The sequence below is a fragment of the Arachis hypogaea genome, chromosome 1, assembly GCF_003086295.3.
Source record: "Arachis hypogaea cultivar Tifrunner chromosome 1, arahy.Tifrunner.gnm2.J5K5, whole genome shotgun sequence".
Classification (NCBI taxonomy): Eukaryota; Viridiplantae; Streptophyta; class Magnoliopsida; order Fabales; family Fabaceae; genus Arachis; species Arachis hypogaea.
The window spans coordinates 46,303,763-46,323,297 of record NC_092036.1 but is presented as its reverse complement, the minus strand read 5'-3'; the positions used below and the strand labels follow the sequence as shown (position 1 = coordinate 46,323,297).

General features: G+C 39.7%; 1 non-coding gene across 1 annotated transcript; it reads left to right on the top strand.

Annotated features, from left to right (window-relative positions):
* The first annotated feature begins 13,771 nt into the window (after window positions 1–13,771).
* LOC112712974 (small nucleolar RNA R71) lies at window positions 13,772–13,879 on the top strand. Its single transcript, XR_003158005.1, has one exon. It is a non-coding gene; the product is annotated as a small nucleolar RNA R71 (small nucleolar RNA).
* Window positions 13,880–19,535: the final 5,656 nt, after the last annotated feature.

Sequence of the window (19,535 nt, the reverse complement as noted above, 5' to 3'; positions counted from 1 at the left end):
GTGTTTAAGGCTCAAGGATATCCCTCTGTAACCATGGAGAGGAAGCATGAAGAGCTTCTCTCAAAATAGAGTCAAACAGAACCCCCACAGTCAAACTCTAAGTTTGGTGTTGGGAGGCCACAACCAAATTCTAAGTTTGGTGTTGAACCCCCACATTCAAACTCTAAGTTTGGTGTTGGGAGGTTCCAACATTGCTTTGGGTATCTTTGAGGCTCCATGAGAGCCCACTGTCAAGCTACTGACATTAAAGAAGCGCTTGTTGGGAGGCAACCCAATGTTATATTTATCTATTTTCCATTGTTATTTTATGTTTTCTGTAGGTTGATGATCATGTGAAGTCACAAAATCAATTGAAAAAGCAAAAACAGAATGAAAAACAGAAAGAAAAGCAGCACACCCTGGAGGAAAACTTGCTGGCGTTTAAACGCCAGTGAAAACAGCAAAATAGGCATTTAAAGCCCAGTCTGGCACCATTCTAAGCGTTTAACGCCAGAAAGGGGCACCAAACTGGCGTTAAACGCCAGAAAAGGGCAGCAGCCCAGCATTTAACGCCAGGATTGCCATAAGGGGTGTTTTTGCACGCCACTTGGTGCAGGGATGAGTTATCCTTGACACCTCAAGATCTGTGGACCCCACAGGATCCCCACCTACCCCACCACTCTCTCTCTTCTTCACCCATTCATCAATCACCTCAATACCTCTTCCCCAAAAACCCTTCACTTATCAAATCCCACCATTCTCTTCACCACTCACATCCATCCTTCATAAAACCCCACCTACCTCACCATTCAAATTCAAACCACTTTCCCTCCCAAACCCACCCATAATGGCTGAACCCTACCCCTCTCTCTACCCCTATATAAACCCATCTTCACTCCTTCATTTTCACACAACCTAAACACTACTTCTCCCCATTGGCCGAAACACAAAGCCCCCCTCCATCTCCTATCTTTCTTCTTCTTCTACTCTTTTCTTTCTTCTTTTTGCTCGAGGACGAGTAAACCTTCTAAGTTTGGTGTGGTAAAAGCGTTGCTTTTCGTTTATCCATAATCTTTATGGTACCTAAGGACGGAGAAACCTCTAGAAAGAGGAAAGGGAAGGCAAAAGCTTCCACCTCCGAGTCATGGGAGATGGAGAGATTCATCTCAAGGGTGCATCAAGACCACTTCTATGAAGTTGTGGCCATGAAGAAGGTGATCCCCGAGGTCCCTTTCAAACTCAAAAAGAGTGAATATCCGGAGATCCGACATGAGATCCAAAAAAGAGGTTCGGAAGTTCTTACCAACCCCATTCAACAAGTCGGAATCTTAATGGTTCAAGAGTTCTATGCCAATGCATGGATCACCAAGAACCATGATCAAAGTGTGAACCCGGACCCAAAGAATTGGCTTACAATGGTTCGGGGGAAATGCTTAGATTTTAGTCCGGAAAATGTAAGGTTGGCATTCAACTTGCCCATGATGCAAGGAGATGAACACCCCTACACTAGAAGGGTCAACTTTGATCAAAGCTTGGACCAAGACCTCATAGACATTTGTGAAGAGGGCGCTCAATGGAAAAGAGATTCAAGAGGGAAGCCAGTTCAACTGAGAAGGCATGACCTCAAGCCCGTGGCTAGGGGATGGTTGGAGTTTATCCAACGCTCAATCATTTCCACTAGCAACCGGTCCGAAGTTACTATAGACCGGGCTATCATGATTCATAGCATCATGATTGGAGAGGAAGTAGAAATTCATGAGGTTATATCCCAAGAACTTTATAAGGTGGCGGACAAGTCCTCTACCTTGGCAAGGTTAGCCTTCCCTCATCTCATTTGTCACCTCTGTAATTCAGTTGGATATAACATAGAGGGAGACATCCTCATTGATGAGGACAAGCCCATCACTAAGAAGAGAATGGAGCAAACAAGAGATCCCACTCATTGACTTGAGGAAATTTCTCATCATGAAATCCCTGAGATGCCTCAAGAGATGCACTTTCCTCCACAAAACTATTGGGAGCAAATCAACACCTCCCTAGGAGAATTGAGTTCCAACATGGGACAACTAAGGGTGGAGCACCAAGAACATTCCATCATCCTCCATGAAATTAAAGAAGATCAAAGAATCATGAGAGAGGAGCAACAAAGACAAGGAAGAGACACTGAGGAGCTCAAGCACTCCATAAGATCTTCAAGAGGAAGAACAAGCCGCCATTACTAAGGTGGACCCGTTCTTTAATCTCCTTGTTATTTATTTTTCTATTTTTCGAAAATTATGCTTTATGTTTTATTTATGTTTGTGTCTTATGATCATTAGTGTCTTAGTGTCTATGCCTTAAAGTTATGAATGTCCTATGAATCCATCACTTTCTTAAATGAAAAATATTCTTAATTGAAAAAGAGAAGAATTGCATGAATTTTGAATTTTATAATAGATTAATTATTTTGATGTGGTGGCAATACTTTTGATTTCTGAATGTATGCTTGAACAGTGCATATGTCTTTTGAATTTGTTATTCATGAATGTTAAAATTGTTGGCTCTTGAAAGAATGATGAAAAAGGAGACATGTTACTGAGGATCTGAAAAATCATAAAAATGATTCTTGAAGCAAGAAAAAGTAGTGAATTCAAAAAAAAAAAAGAGAGAGAGAGCAAGCAGAAAAAGCCAATAGCCCTTTACACCAAAAGGAAAGGGTAAAAATAAAAAGGATCCATGGCTTTGAGCATCAGTGGATAGGAGGGCCTACAGGAATAACGTCCTGGCCTAAGCGGCTAAACCAAGCTGCCCCTAACCATGTGCTTGTGGCGTGAAAGTGTCAAGTGAAAACTTGAGACTAAGCAGTTAAAGTCGTGATCCAAATCAAAAAGAGTGTGCTTAAGAATCCTGGACACCTCTAATTGGGGACTCTATAGCAAAGCTGAGTCACAATCTGAAAAGGTTCACCCAGTTATGTGTCTGTGGCATGGATGTATCCGGTGGTAATACTGGAAAACAAAGTGCTTTGAGCCACGCCCAAGACTCATAAAGTAGTTGTGTTCAAGAATCATCATACTTAACTAAGAGAATCAATAACACTATCCGGATTCTAAGTTCCTATAGCAGCCAATCATTCTGAACTTCAAAGGATAAAGTGAGATGCCAAAACTGTTCAGAGGCAAAAAGCTAAAAGCCCCGCTCATCTAATTAATACTGATCTTCATAGATGTTTTTGGAATTCATTGTATATTCTCTTCTTTTTATCCTATTGATTTTCAGTTGCTTAGGGACAATCAATAATTTAAGTTTGGTGTTGTGATGAGCGGATAATTTATACGCTTTTTGGCATTGTTTTTAGTATGTTTTTAGTATGTTTTAGTTAGTTTTTATTATATTTTTATTAGTTTTTATTTAAAGTTCACTTTTCTGGACTTTACTATGAGTTTGTGTGTTTTTCTGTGATTTCAGATATTTTCTGGCTGAAATTGAGGGACTTAAGCAAAAATCTGATTCAGAGGCTGAAAAAGGACTGCAGATGCTGTTGGATTCTGATCTCCCTGCATTCGAAGTGGAATTTCTGGAGCTACAGAAGGCCACTTGGCGAGCTCTTAATTGCGTTGGAAAGTAGACATCCTGGGCTTTCCAGCAATATTTAATAGTTCATACTTTGCCCGAGATTTGATGGCCTAAATAGGTGTTCCAAGTCAGCTCAAGAATTCTGGCGTTTAACGCCGGAACTGGCACAGAAGTTGGAGTTAAACGCCCAAACTGGCTCAAAAGCTGGCGTTTAACTCCAAGAAAAGTCTCTACACATAGAAGCTTCAATGGTCAGTCCAAGCACACACCAAGTGGGCCCAGAAGTGGATTTTTATGTCATTTACTCATTTTTGTAAATCCTAAGCTACTAGTTCTCTATAAATAAGACCTTTTGCTATTGTATTTTTAATCTTTGGATCACTTTAGATCTTGGGATCGATCTTGGTTCTTCTGGTTCCCTTTCTGGGGCTGAAGCCAATGATCACCATTATCACTTATGTATTTTCAATGGTGGAGTTTCTACACACCATAGATTAAGGTGTGGAGCTCTGCTGTACCTCGAGTATTAATGCAATTACTATTGTTCTTCTATTCAATTCAGCTTATTCTTGTTCTAAGATATCACTTGTTCCTCAACTTGATGAATGTGATGATCCGTGACACTCATCATCATTCTCACCTATGAACGTGTGCCTGACAACCACCTCCGTTCTACCTTAGATTGAGTGGATGTCTCTTGGATTCCTTAATCAGAATCTTTGTGGTATAAGCTAGAATCCATTGGCGGCCATTCTTGAGAATCCAGAAGGTCTAAACCTTGTCTGTGGTATTCTGAGTAGGATTCAGGGATTGAATGACTGTGACGAGCTTCAAACTCGCGATTGTGGGGCGTTAGTGACAAACGCAAAAGAATCACTGGATTCTATTCCGACATGATCGAGAACCGACAGATGAATAGCCGTGCTGTGACAGAGCGCGTTGAACATTTTCACTGAGAGGATGAGACTGTAGCCATTGACAACGGTGATGCCCAACATACAGCTTGCCATGGAAAGGAGTAAGAAGGATTGGATGAAGACAGTAGGAAAGCAGAGAGACGGAAGGGACAAAGCATCTCCAAACGCTTATTTGAAATTCTCACCAATGAATTACATAAGTATCTCTATCTTTATTTTATGTTTTATTTATCTTTTAATCATTAATCCTCCATAACCATTTGAATCCGCCTGACTGAGATATACAAGATGACAATAGCTTGCTTCATACCGACAATCTCCGTGGGATCGACCCTTACTCGCGTAAGGTTTATTACTTGGACAACCCAGTGCACTTGCTGGTTAGTTGTGCGAAGTTGTGATAAAGAGTTGAGATTGCAATTGAGCATACCATGTTGATGGCGCCATTGATGATCACAATTTCGTGCACCAAGGTGCTAGGCCCCGGTGAGAAGCTCGGTAACCAAACCAAGGTAGATGCGGGAGCAAAAGAATGATGATGATCCTGTCCAATACTCTACTATTTGCCTATGCAAAGCTGTTCTATGATACGCTACATCGTCTACTGGTCAGTGGTATGAATCTAGAATGCCTTGTCGAACTAGATCTCGTCAACCATGGAGGCCACCTAACGACTTCTCGATGCCTCGAGATCTACCCAGCTAGGTGGAAAAGTATTCCAATCATCCTGAACTGCCTGTGATGACTGTTACCCCGGCGGTGGTAGTAGAGGTGGTGGTGGATGTGGGGGTGGATTTGCTGGGTCATCGTAGTCGGTCAGCATATCACTGTGCTCCTCCTGTCGGTGATACTCAGCCGCCTCCTCAGACTCCACATCTAACCGCTCCCTGTGAAGCCTGGCTCTCTCCCTCCGGTGCCTTGCAGCTCCTCCGCCCTTCCTAGCACCCCGCTCTCTCCTAGTTAGCCTCTAGGTGTCCACTTGAACCTCCCTATCATGTCGACAACGATCAAGAACATTCCTGGGAAGGTGAAGAACATCCCTAGGCTGGCTGGCAATAGGCTGGACGTCACCTGGTAAATCTATCAGTCTAGGGTCATTAAGCATCTGCTGGCCTGACAGATGTCGAACGCGGCAAGCCTGCCAAAACCAGTCCCAATACTTCTGCATCGGCCGGTAGTCAGTGAACGGTTTAATAAATATCTAATGGCCCTCCTTAAATTGAACCTTCTAGCCATCATACCACTACTTATGTCGAGTAGGCCACCAAACATCATTGTCCCGTCATGTGGTGATCAAGAATCAGTCGACATTGACCAGGGCCCCAAATACTGGCTGCTCGCCACCAAACTGACGTTTCACCCAGTAGTGTGGTGAAACTAAACAATGTTGAAGCAGATGAGGGGAACAACAAACATCCATGTCCACACTCTACCTCCTTTTCAGCCAATCTAGGCATAGTTCCTCTGGTGCAAGGTCATCATATAGCGTCCACAGAAACTACAACATAACACGTACTGTAATCATTAACAATAGTTACTTACACCGGATATGTTTTTCATTTTTTTGTAACTAACTAAAACAATTTTACGTATCTCATTTAAGTGTAACCATCCAATGCCAGCCACCATTGGAGGACTCTCTATTCGTGCTGGTCCCTACTCAGCCACCATTAGAGGACTCTCTATTCATGCTGGTCCCTACCCTGCTCGGTGATGCGTGAGCATCTTTCTTATCTTTTCCTAGTGAATTGCATTTAAATTATTGAGTTAATCAATAATTAATTATTTTTTAGCCACTATGGATGCTACTTTAAGTCTCTTTCAATTTTGTTTATTTTAGGTAGCATTTGGCTGGATTTGAGGGAGAAGAAGCATGCCAAAATGGAAGGAGCACAAGAATTAAAGAAGATGATCAGCGAGGAGCGACGTGTGCGCGTACCTGACGCGTGCGCGTACCTGACGCGTGCGCGTACCTGACGCGTGCGCGTACCTGACGCGTGCGCGTACCTGACGCGTGCGCGTACCTGACGCGTGCGCGTACCTGACGCGTGCGCTTTCCTAACGCGTGCGTGTTATTTGGAGAATTGTGCAGTGACGTGTAAGCAAACGTAGAAAACGCTGGGGCAATTTCTGGGCCCCATTTTGGCATTTCATGTAAGAAGCAGCTATTTGCCATGTTAGGCGCACATCTAGTGAAGTCAAGTGGTCCCCACGTTATAAGGCGCGGATCTAGTGAAGCCAAGTGGTCCCCACGTTACAAGGTGCAGATTATTTAATTAATTCTGATTTAAATTTAAATTTTAAAATAGAAAAAAGATATTATTTTCATTAGATTTTAAATTAATTAGGATTAGATATAAAAGATAATACGATTCTATTCGTATTTTGAATTTGTACTTTACAATTTACCTGAATCCTTATTTTCTCTCTGAACCATGAGCAACTAAACCTCCACAATTAAGGTTAGAATCTCTGTCTATTGTATAGATTGATACTATTATTTTTCTATTTTAATTTATGTTTTGATTTATATTTCAATAATTTTTTCGTTCTTTATCTTATGAATTTGGGTGGAACGGAAGTATGACTCTCTTTCTAATTGAGTTCTTGTATAACTTGGAAAAGCTCTTTACTTGAACAACAGTTTGAAAATAATTTCTCCTAATTTCTAATTATCTGGACTTAACGGGATATGTGACATATAATTCTCTTATATTTGTATAATTAAGATTTTTGTGGCATAATAACTAGAATTAAACTTCACCCTCTAATTGGAATTAATTGACCAAGGAATTGGCGGTTGATAAATTTTAGAAGAGACTAGAAAGGTCTAAGGAATTAGGGTCTAGTCAGATATAGTTTGCCATGAATTAAATCTTGCATGATTAAAATAAATTAATAAGAAAAGTCAATCCAGAAAATAGATAACTCTGAAACCTTAACTGCCTTCTTGGTACACGGAATCGTGATCTCACACACTTTCTTCAAAACTCCGTGCAGCTGACCAGCAAGTGCACTGGGTTGTCCAAGTAATACCTTACGTGAGTAAGGGTCGATCCCACGGAGATTGTCAGCTTGAAGCAAAATATGGTCATCTTGTAAATCTCAGTCAGGCAGATTCAAATGGTTATGGGGTTTTGATAATTAAAAGATGAATAAGACATACAATAAGATAGAGACACTTATGTAATTCATTAGTGGGAATTTCAGATAAGCGTATGGAGATGCTTTGTTCCTCCTGAATCTCTGCTTTCCTACTGCCTTCATCTAGTCATGCGTACTCCTTTCCATGGCAAGATGTATGTTGGGGAATCACCGTTGTCAATGGCTACCGTCCGTCCTCTCAGTGAAAATGGTTCGGCTATGGGTTATGTAGGGCTAATCATTTGTCGGTTCTCGATCATGTCAGAATAAGATCCATTGATCCTTTTGTGCACTATCACTGCGCCCAGCACTCGCGAGTTTGAAGCTCGTCACAGTCATCCTATCCCAGATCCTACTCGGAATACCACAGACAAGGTTTAGACTTTCCGGATCTCAGGAATGCTGCTAATTTATTCTAGCTTATACCACAAAGACTCTGATCGCATGGAATGGAAGGCTCTGTTGTCAGGAAAGGCAATCATGCGTCGTGAACCAGGAGGCCAAGAAATATGCATTCAAGCTTTTTTCAGGTAGAACGGAAGTGGTTGTCAGGCACGCGTTCATAAGTGAGAATGGTGATGAGTGTCACTTGATCATCACATTCATCATGTTGAAGTGCGAGTGGATATCTTAGAACAAGAATAAGCTTGAATTGAATAGAAAACAGTAGTAATTGCATTAATTTATGAGGAGCATCAGAGCTCCACACCTTAATCTATGAGGTGTAGAAACTCCACCGTTGAAGATACATAAGAACAAGGTCTAGGCATTGCCTCCCAAATTACATGAGACAATCGAAAAGGGTTCAAAGACATGATCCCAAGATCAAAGATGATCAAAAGATGAAAATACAATAGTAAAAGGTCCTATTTATAGCGAACTAGTAACCTAGGGTTTACGAAATAAGTAAATGATGCAGAAATCTACTTCCGGGACCCACTTAGTGTGTTCTTGGGCTGAGCATTGAAGTTTCCATGTGCATAGGCTTTTCTTGGAGTTAAACACCAGCTCTGGTGCCAGTTTGGGCGTTTAACTCTAGCTTTTATGCCAGTTCTGGCGTTTAACACCAGAAAAGGGTTTTTGACCAGCGTTTTGACGACAGTTTGGGCCATCAAATCTCGGACAAAGTATGGACTATTATAAATTTATGGAAAGCCGAAGATGTCTACTTTCCAAAGCAATTGAGATCGCGCCAATTGGGTATCTGTAGCTCCAGAAAATCTACTTCGAGTGCAGGGAGGTCAGAATCCAACAGCATCTTCAGTCCTTTTTTAGTCTCTGAATCAGATTTTTGCTCAGGTCCCTCAATTTTAGCCAGAAAATACCTGAAATCACAGAAAAACACACAAACTCATAGTAAAGTCCAGAAATGTAATTTTTGCATAAAATCTAATAATTATATACTAAAAACTAACTAAATCGTACTAAAAATATCATAAAAACAATGCCAAAAAGCGTATAAATTATCTGCTCATCACACCACCAAACTTAAATTGTCGCTTGTCCCCAAACAACTGAAAACAAAATAGGATAATAAGAAGAGAATATACAATGAATTTCACAATATCAATAAAACTTGGTCCCAATTAGATGAGCGGGGCTAGTAGCTTTTTGTTTCTGAATAGTTTTGGCATCTCACTTTATCCTTTGAAATTCAAAATGATTGGCATCTATAGGAACTCAGAATTTATATAGTGTTATTGATTCTCCGAGTTCAGTATATTGATTCTTGAACATAGCTATTATATGAGTCTTAGTCGTGACCCTAAGCACTTTGTTTTTCAGTATTACCACCAGATACATAAATGCCACAGACACATAACTGGGTGAACCTTTCCAGATTGTGACTCAGCTTTGCTAAAGTCCCCAGTTAGAGGTGTCCAGAGTTCTTAAGCACACTCTTTCTGCTTTGGATTACGACTTTAACCACTCAATTTCAAGCTTTTCACTTGGACCTTCATGACACAAGCACATGGTTAAGGACAGCTTGATTTAGCAGCTTAGGCTAGGATTTTATTCCTTTGGGCCCTCCTACCCATTAATACTCAAAGCCTTGGATCCTCTTTTACCCTTTCCTTTTGGTTTAAAGGGCTAATTGTTTTTTCTGCTTGCTTTTTCTTTTTCTTTCTTTTTCTTTATTTTTGTTCGCCATTTTTTTTCGCAAGCTTTTTCCCTTTCACTGCTTTTTCTTGCTTCAAGAATTAATTTTATAATTTTTCAGATTATCAATAACATTTCTATTTGTTCATCATTCTTTTAAGAGCCAACAATTTTAACATTCAATAAACTTCACTATAAAAAAATGCACTGTTCAAGCATTCATTCAGAAAACAAAAAGTATTTCCACCATATCAAAATAATTAAACTAATTTCAAGATAAAAGTCGAAATCCATGTACTTCTTGTTCTTTTGTAATTAGGAACATTTTTCATTTAAGAAAGGTGAAGGATTCATGGAATTATTCATAGCTCTAAGACATAGACACTAGACACTAATGATCATGTAATAAAGACACAAACATAGACAAACATAAAGTATAAAAATCGAAAAACAGAAATATAAGAACAAGGAAATCAAAGAACGGGTCCACCTTAGTGATGGCGGCTAGTTCTTCCTCTTGAAGGTCCAATGGAATGCTTGAGCTCCTCTATGTCTCTTCCTTGCCTTTGTTGCTCTTCCCTCATGGCTATTTAATCCTCTCTAATTTCATGGAGAATAATGGAGTTCTCTTGGTTTTCCATCCTTAGTTGCTCCATATTGGAACTCAAATCTCCCAAAGAGGTGTTGAGTTACTCCCAATAGTTGTGTGGAGGAAATGCATCCCTTGAGGCATCTAAGGGATTTCTTGATGAGGGACTTCCTCATGCTCTTGTTGAGGTCCATGAGTGGGCTCTCTTATTTACTCCATCCTCTTTTTAGTGATGGGCTTGTCCTCTTCAATGAGGGTGTCTTCCTCTATGAAAATTCTAGCTAAATTGCATAGGTGACAGATGAGATGAGGGAAGGGTAACCTTGCTAAAGTGGAGGTTTTGTCAGCCACTTTGTAGAATTCTAGAGATATGACCTCATGAACTTCTACTTCCTCTCTAATCATGATGCTATGGATCATGATAGCCCGATCTACAGTCACTTTGGATCGGTTGCTAGTAGGAATGATGGAGCGTTGGATGAATTCCAACCATCCTCTAGCCACGGGTTTAAGGTCATGCCTTCTCAATTGTACTGGCTTGCCCTTGGAGTCTCTTTTCCACTGAGCTCCTTCCACAAATATGTCCATGAGGACTTGGTCCAACCTTTGATCAAATTTGACCCTTCTAGTATAGGGCCGTGCATCTCCTTACATCATTAGAAAGTTGAATACCAACCTTCCATTTTTCGGACTGAAATCTAAGTATTTTCCCGAACCATGGTAAGCCAATTCTTTGGGTTCGGGTTTACACTTTGATCATGGTTCTTGGTGATCCATGCATTAGCATAGAACTCTTAAACCCTTAAGATTCTGACTTGTTGAATGGGATTGGTGAGAACTTCCCAACCTCTTTTTCGAATCTCATGTCGAATCTCTGGATACTCATTCCTTTTGAGCATGAAAGGGACCTCAGGGATCGCCTTCTTCTTGGCCACAACTTCATAGAGGTTTCTCCGGCCTTAAGTGCCATAAATGGTTATGGAAACACAAAAAGCAATGCTTTTTCCACACCAAACTTAAAAGGTTTGCTCGTCCTCGAGCAAAAAAAGAAAGAAGGACGGAGAAGAAGAAAAAGTAGAGGAGATGGAGAGGTGTGAAAAGTTCGGCCAAGGGGGAGAAGGGGTATTTTTGATGTGTGAAAATGAAAGAGGGATGAAGGGTTTATATAGAAGTTGAGAGAGGGGTAGGGTTCGTGTATTAGGGTTGGGTTTGGGAGGGAAAAGATTTGAATTTGAATGTTGAGGTAGGTGGGGTTTTTGGGGAAGAGTGGATGGAGGTGATTGGTGAAGGGTATTTGGTGAAGGGTGCTATTGGAATGTGTGAAGAAGGAAGAGAGTGAGTTGAGGTAGGTGGGGATCCTGTGGGATCCACAGATCCTGAGGAGTCAAGGATTTCTCATCCTTGCACCATTCTGGCGTGTAAACGCCCTCTGAGTGTTAATCCTAGCGTTAAATGCCAGATTGTTGCCCATTTCTGGCATTTAATGCCAGCTTTCTTCCCTTTCTAGCGTTGAACGCCAACTTGGTGCCCTTTTCTGGCGTGAAACACCGGTCTGGTGTCCTTTTCTGGCGTTAAACGTCAAGAATGGTGCCAGACTGGGTATTTAACGCACTTTCTGCTACCTTTACTGGCGTTTAAACGCCAGTAAGCTCCTCCTCCAGGGTGTGCTGTTTTTAATACTATTTTTGAATTTTCTTTGATTTTTGCAGTTGTTTATGTGACTCCACATGATCATCAACCTAAAGTAAACATAAAATAAAAATGGAAAATGGAAATTTAACATAGATAAATAAAAATTGGGTTGCCTCCCAATAAGCGCTTCTTTAATGTCAATAGCTTGACAGTGAGCTCTCATGGAGCTTCACAGATATTCAGAGCATGGTTGGAGCCTCCCAACACCAAACTTAGAGTTTGAATGTGGGGGCTCTATTTGACTCTGTATTGGGAGAAGCTTTTCATGGTTCTTCTCCATGTGTACAGAAGAAGATCATTGAGCCTTAAACACAAGGTAGTCCTTATTCACTTGAAGGACCAACTCTCCTCTGTCAACATCAATCACAGCTTTTGCTGTGGCTAAGAAGGGTCTGCCAAGGATGATAGATTCATCCTCATCCTTCCCAGTGTCTAGGATTATGAAGTCAGCAGGGATGTAAAGTCCTTCAACCTTTACCAAGACATCCTCTACAAGTCCATAGTTTCTTTGATTTGTCTGCCATCTCTAGTGAGATTCTTGCAGCTTGTACCTCAAAGATTCCCAGTTTCTCCATTACAAAGAGTGGCATGAGGTTTATGCCTGACCCCAGGTCACACAGAGCCTTCTCAAAGGTCATGGTGCCTATGGTGCAAGGTACTAAGAACCTTATGGGATCCGGTTTCTTTTGAGGTATCTTCACCTGAGCCAAGGCATTTAGTTCATTAATGAGCAATGGAGGTTCATCCTCCCAAGTCTCATTACCAAATAACTTGGCATTCAGTTTCATGATTGCTTTAAGGTACTTAGCAACTTGCTCTTTAGTAATATCTTCATCCTCTTCAGAGGAAGGATATTCATCAGAGCTCATGAATGGCAGAAGTAGATTCAATGAAATCTCTATGGTCTCTGTATGAGCCTCAGATTTCCTCGGTTTCTCAAAAGGGAACTTCTTTTCATTTAGAGGACATCCCATGAGGTTTTTCTCAATGGGAATCACGTCCTCCTCACTCTCTCCAGGTTCGACCATGTTGGTCATGGTGATGGCCTTGCACTCTCTCTTTGGATTTTCTTTTGTATTGCTTTGGAGAATACTAGGAGGAGTTTCAGTAACCTTCTTACTCAGCTGACCCACTTGTGCCTCCAAATTTCTAATGGAGGATCTTGTTTCATTCATGAAACTTAGTGTGGTCTTAGATAGATCAGAGACTATGTTTGCTAAGCTAGAGAGGCTCTACTTAGAATTCTCTGTCTGTTGCTGAGAAGATGATGGGAAAGGTTTGCTATTGCAAACCTGTTTCTCCCACCATTATTATTATTGAAGCCTTGTTGAGGCTTCTGTTGATTCTTCCATGAAAAATTTGGGTGATTCCTCCATGAAGAATTGTAGGTGTTTCCATAGGGTTCTCCCATGTAATTCACTTCTTCCATTGCTGGATTCTCAGGGTCATAAGCTTCTCCTTCAGAAGAGGCTTCTTTAGCACTGCTGGATGCAGCTTGTAATCCAGTCAGATTCTGAGAAATCATATTGGCTTGCTGAGTCAATATTTTATTCTGAGCCAATATGGCATTCAGAGTATCAATCTCAAGAACTTCTTTCTTCTGAGTTGTCCCATTGTTCACAGGATTTCTTTCAGAAGTGTACATGAACTGGTTATTTGCAACCATTTCAATGAGTTCTTGGGCTTCTGCAGGCGTTTTCTTCAGATGAATAGATCTACTTGCAGAATAGTCCAATGACATCTTGGATAACTCAGACAAACTATCATAGAAGATACCTATGATGCTCCATTTTGAAAGCATGTTAGAAGGACACCTTCTGATCAATTGCTTGTATCATTCCCAAGCTTTATAGAGGGATTCACCTTCCTTCTGTTTGAAGGTTTGAACTTCCACTCTAAGCTTAATCATCTTTTGAGGTGGAAAGAATTTAGCTAAGAAGGCATTGACCAGCTTTTCCCAAGAGTTTAGGCTGTCTCTAGGTTGTGAGTTCAACCATATACTAGCTCTGTCTCTTACAGCAAAAGGGAAAAGCATGAGTCTGTAGACCTCGGGACGAGCTCCATTGGTCTTAACAGTGTCACAGATTTGCAAAAATTCAGCCAAGAACTGATGAGGATCTTCCTATGGAAGTCCATGAAACTTGCAATTCTGTTGCATCAGAGAAACTAATTGAGGCTTAAGCTCAAAGTTGTTTACTCCAATGGCAGGAATAGGGAAGCTTCTCCCATAGAAGTCGGGAGTAGGTGCAGTAAAGTCACCAAGCACCTTCCTTGCATTGTTGGCATTGTTGTTATTTTCAGCTGCCATGTCTTCTTCTTTTTCAAAAATTTCTGTCAGGTCCTCTCCAGAGAGTTGTGCTTTAGCTTCTCTTAACTTCTTCTTCAGAGTCCTTTTAGGTTCAGGATCAGCTTCAACAAGAATGCCTTTATCTTTGTTCCTACTCATATGAAAGAGAAGAAAACAAAGAAGTATGGAATTCTCTATGTCACAGTATAGAGATTCCTTGATGTGTCAGAAGAAAAGAATAATAGAAGGATGAGGTAAACAAAGAAGAATTCGAACATATAAAGAGGGGAGAGAGTTTGAATTATTTAGAGAGGAGAGTGTTAGTGATTAAATAGAAAGAGATAAGAGAGAGAGTTTTTGAAAACTAAAAAGATTTTTGAAAAAGTGGTTAGTGATTTTCAAAAATTAGAGAGAGAAAGATAGTTAGGTGGTTTTGAAAAAGATGAGAAATAGTGAAAAGATTTGAAAATCAATTTTTGAAAAGATAAGACGTTAGAAAAGATTTTTGAAATCAAAATTTGAAAAAGATATGATTTGAAAAAATTTAATTGAAAAAGATATGTTTGAAAAGATATGATTGAGAAACAAATTAAAAAAAAAAGATTTGATTTTTAAAATTGATGACTTGACTAACAAGAAATTAAAAGATATGATTCTAGAATTCAAATATTGAATCTTTCTTAACAAGAAAGTAACAAACTTGAAATCTTTGAATCACAACATTAATTGTTAGCAAGAATTTTTGAAAACATTAAAAGAAAAAGGAAAAAGATTTGATTTTGAAAAAGATATGATTGATAAGAAAGGATATGAAAAATATAAGATTTTGAAAAATTAGTTTTAAAACTTGAAAAATTGAAAAAGATTTGAAGTGAAAAAAAAACTACCTCCTTGGTGCTATCCTGGTGTTAAACGCCTAGAATGGTATCCATTTTGGTGTTTAATGCCCACTTGTCTACCTTCTTGGGCGTTAAACACCCAGTCAGGTACCCTGGCTGGCGTTTAAACGCCAGAATTCCTTCTTCACTGGGCGTTTTGAATGCCCAGCTTTTTCTCTGTGATTCCTCTGCTGTATGTTCTGAATCTTCAATTCTCTGTATTATTGACTTGAAAAGACATAATTTTGAAATTTTTTTTAAATTTTTAATGATGAAAGAGAAATACAACAAAATGAAACTAATCATGAAAAACTAAGATCAAATAAACAATGCATGCAATAACACTTTGAATGTCAACATGAACATCAAGAACATTTTTTTTTTTTGAAAATTTTTAAGAAAAGAAAGACATGCAAGACACCAAACTTAGAAATTTTCATACTAGAGACACTAACAAATTGAGAATGCACATGAGAAATAACAAAGATACAAAACAAGAAAATTTAAAAATCAGACAAAGAAAATCATCAAGAACAACTTGAAGATCATGAAGAACACCATGCATGAGTTTTCGAAAATTTGCCAGAAAAATGAAAACATGCCATTGACACCAAACTTAAAAATTGATACTAGACTCAAACAAGAAACACAAAATATTTTGATTTTTATGATTTTATAAATTATTTTGTATTTTTTCGAAAATTATTTAAAAAAAAAGAAAATAAGAATATCAAAATTTTTAATACAAATTCCAGGAATCATGCAATGTTAGTCTAAAGCTTCAGTCTAAAAAGATTAGACTTGGCTAACCAAGCTTCAGCAAGATATTATATACAACAGCCAAATTGATGGGAATCAACTAGCTCCTGTGATGATAAAAGCATCATCTGAAACTAGAATTCATTCTTAAAAATTCTGAAGAATAAAATAAAAAAATACTTAATCTAAGCAACAAGATGCACCATCAGTTGTCCAAACTCGAGCAATCCCCGACAACGGCGCCAAAAACTTGGTACACAGAATCGTGATCTCACACACTTTCTTCACAACTCCGTGCAGTTGACCAGCAAGTGCACTGGGTCATCCAAGTAATACCTTACGTGAGTAAGGGTCGATCCCACGGAGATTGTCGGCTTGAAGCAAGCTATGGTCATTTTGTAAATCTCAGTCAGGCAGATTCAAATGGTTATGAGGTTTTGATAATTAAAAGATGAATAAGACATACAATAAGATAGAGATACCTATGTAATTCACTAGTGGGAATTTCAGATAAGCGTATGGAGATGTTTTATTCCTCCTGAATCTCTGCTTTCCTACTGCCTTCATCCAGTCATGCGTACTCCTTTCCATGGCAAGCTGTATGTTGGGGGATCACCGTTGTCAATGGCTACCGTCCGTCCTCTCAGTGAAAATGGTCCGGCAATGGGTTACGTAGGGCTAATCATCTGTCAGTTCTCGATCATGTCGGAATAAGATCCATTGATCCTTTTGCGCACTGTCACTGTGCCCAACACTCGCGAGTTTGAAGCTCGTCACAGTCATCCCATCCCAAATCCTACTCGAAATACCACAGACAAGGTTTAGACTTTTCCGATCTCAAGAATGCTGCCAATTGATTCTAACTTCTACCACTAAGACTCTGATCGCATGGAATGGAAGGCTCTGTTGTCAGGAGAGGCAACCATGCGTCGTGAACCAGGAGGCCAAGAGATATGCATTCAAGCTTATTTTCAGGTAGAACGGAAGTGGTTGTCAGGCACGCATTCATAAGTGAGAATGGTGATGAGTGTCACTTGATCATCACATTCATCATGTTGAAGTGCGAATGGATATCTTAGAACAAGAATAAGCTTGAATTGAATAGAAAACAGTAGTAATTGCATTAATTCATAAGGAGCAGCAGAGCTCCACACCTTAATCGATGAGGTGTAGAAACTCCACCATTGAAAATACATAAGAACAAGGTCTAGGGCTTCCCTAATAACATGAGACAATCGAAAAGGGTTCAAAGACCTGATCCCAAGATCAAGACGATCAAAAGATGAAAATACAATTGTAAAAGGTCCTATTTATAGCGAACTAGTAACCTAGAGTTTATAGAAATAAGTAAATGATACAGAAATCCTCTTTCAGGGCCCATTTGGTGTGTGCTTGGGTTCAGCATTGAAGCTTCCACGTGCATAGGCTTTTTTTTGGAGTTAAACGCCAGCTCTGGTGCCAGTTTGGGCATTTAACTCCAGCTTTTATGCCAGTTTTGGCGTTTAACGCTAGAAAAGGGTCTCTAACCGGCGTTTTGACGCCAGTTTGGGCCATCAAATCTCAGACAAAATATAGACAATTATACATTGCTGGAAAGCCCAAGATGTCTACATTCTAACGCAATTGAAAGCGTGCCAATTGGGCTTTTGTAGATCCAGAAAATCTACTTCGAGTGTAGGGGGGTCAGAATCCAACAGCATCTTCAGTCCTTTTTCAGCCTCTGAATCAGATTTTTGCTCAGGTCCCTCAATTTCAGCCAGAAAATACCTGAAATCATATAAAAACACACAAACTCATAGTAAAGTCCAGAAATGTAATTTTTGCATCAAAACTAATAATTATATACTAAAAACTAACTAAATCATACTAAAAATATCATAAAAACAATGTCAAAAAGCGTATAAATTATCCGCTCATCACTTTTTCATATTGTTCTTCCCAACTTATTTACTTGCCTGTCTTTCTAATATTTTGAATTTATTGTTTAATGTTTTTGAATCTTCAAAAGCATTTTCTGTTTGTCTGACTAAGCTAATCACTCAATTATTATTGCTTGATCCATCAATCCTCGTGGGATCGACCCTCACTCAACTGAGGTATTACTTGGTACGACTCGATGAACTTGCCGGTTAGTTTGTGGGTTATAAATTCCGCACCACTCGGCCATACATATCAACCACTGGACATATGCAAGAATAACAGTGTATTAATTTATTCCAGAGGATCTTCAATTAGATAAATGAGGAAGAAGAAAACCATGAGTACTGTTCCGAGGGTTACCTGAAACTGTAGGTCGATCTCGGACGAGATCTTCTGCGGTGGTCGGAACGGTTGTATCTGATTTGTTGAGCTTGATGGTGATACTGATTCCTTCGTCCCCGGAGGGTGGGGGGTACCTGCAAAGGACTCGGATGCTTAAGTTAGCAAGGGTATTAAGCAGATATTGAGTAGAATCAGAGTATGAGTTATACCTGGGTGCTCCAGTGTATTTATAATGGCGTAGAATGACCTTCTTAGATAAGATAAGTTAGTTATCTTATCTTATCTTTATCTTATCTTCAAGTGAGGTCATCTTATCTTCAAGGGAACCGCCTTTATCTCTACGGGCTTTGGGCTGCCCTTGGATTTAGGACGTGTTCCTCTATTTGGGCCCTTTGTTGGGCTTTCCTGTGACTTGCCAGAGCTCTTTGAGAAGAGGTCGGGTCATACTGACTTGAAGAGGTCAGTCGCTTTGTTCTATAGAACATCCCGGGTCGGACAGCTCAACCCAGGGTATGAACAGTGCCCCTGCTCGAGCTCGGTCTTTATTTGGAGGTAGAGTCTTAGTTTTTAGAACTTTCGAACCTTCTCGGGTGAAACCGAACTCGAGCATTTTGTCGACTTTATCTTTGTAGAGTTCCTTTTGAATGCGGAACGTTTTTGCTTCCTCTGAGAGCACGCACTTTTGTATTAGCGTCCTAGTCTTGGAATGTGCGAGGGTTTTAATGCCCTCATTAATTGGTTTTTAATGCCCCGTTTCTCTTGGTTTCCTTTATTTCAAATTTTGTATCCAAGAGACGGTTTTATTTTCCCTATAACTTCCCCTCTTTTTCGCTGCTTTCATCATTTTTTCTCTGTGACGCTTTTGGTATTCACTTGGTGCTTCCGCTTCGTGGTCGATTCTTCGCTGCTCCTTTTCAAAGCTTTCTTCCTTCTTCCAGGTTGGTTTTTGCTTTTTCTTCACTGTTTATTTTTGCTACTTTCGTTTTTTATTCTTTTGATGATGTTCTTGATTTTGTGTGTTGGGAAGCTTGAATTTTTTCCTTGCTTCTGTACTTGGTTTATTACTGTGATGCCCTGTTTCCTGATCTTCTTTCGTCCTTATGTATGCTTTGGGAGATCTTCTTGGTTTTGGCTTTTTTTTAGGGCTTCGTGTGTTGTCATTGATTTTCGTACTGCTGTTTTGAAAAAGGTTGCTCCTTTGATGACTTGTTTGCTCCATTGATGAAGTTGCTCTTTTTGTTGATGACTTTTCTTTGATAGTGACGATGGTTTTTGATGACTTTCCTTTGACTTTCGCCTTTTTCTCCTTGGAACACTTGTTTTGTTTGAAGGAGGGTTTTATCTTTGTAGCTTTTTCTGGGACTTCACTCTGT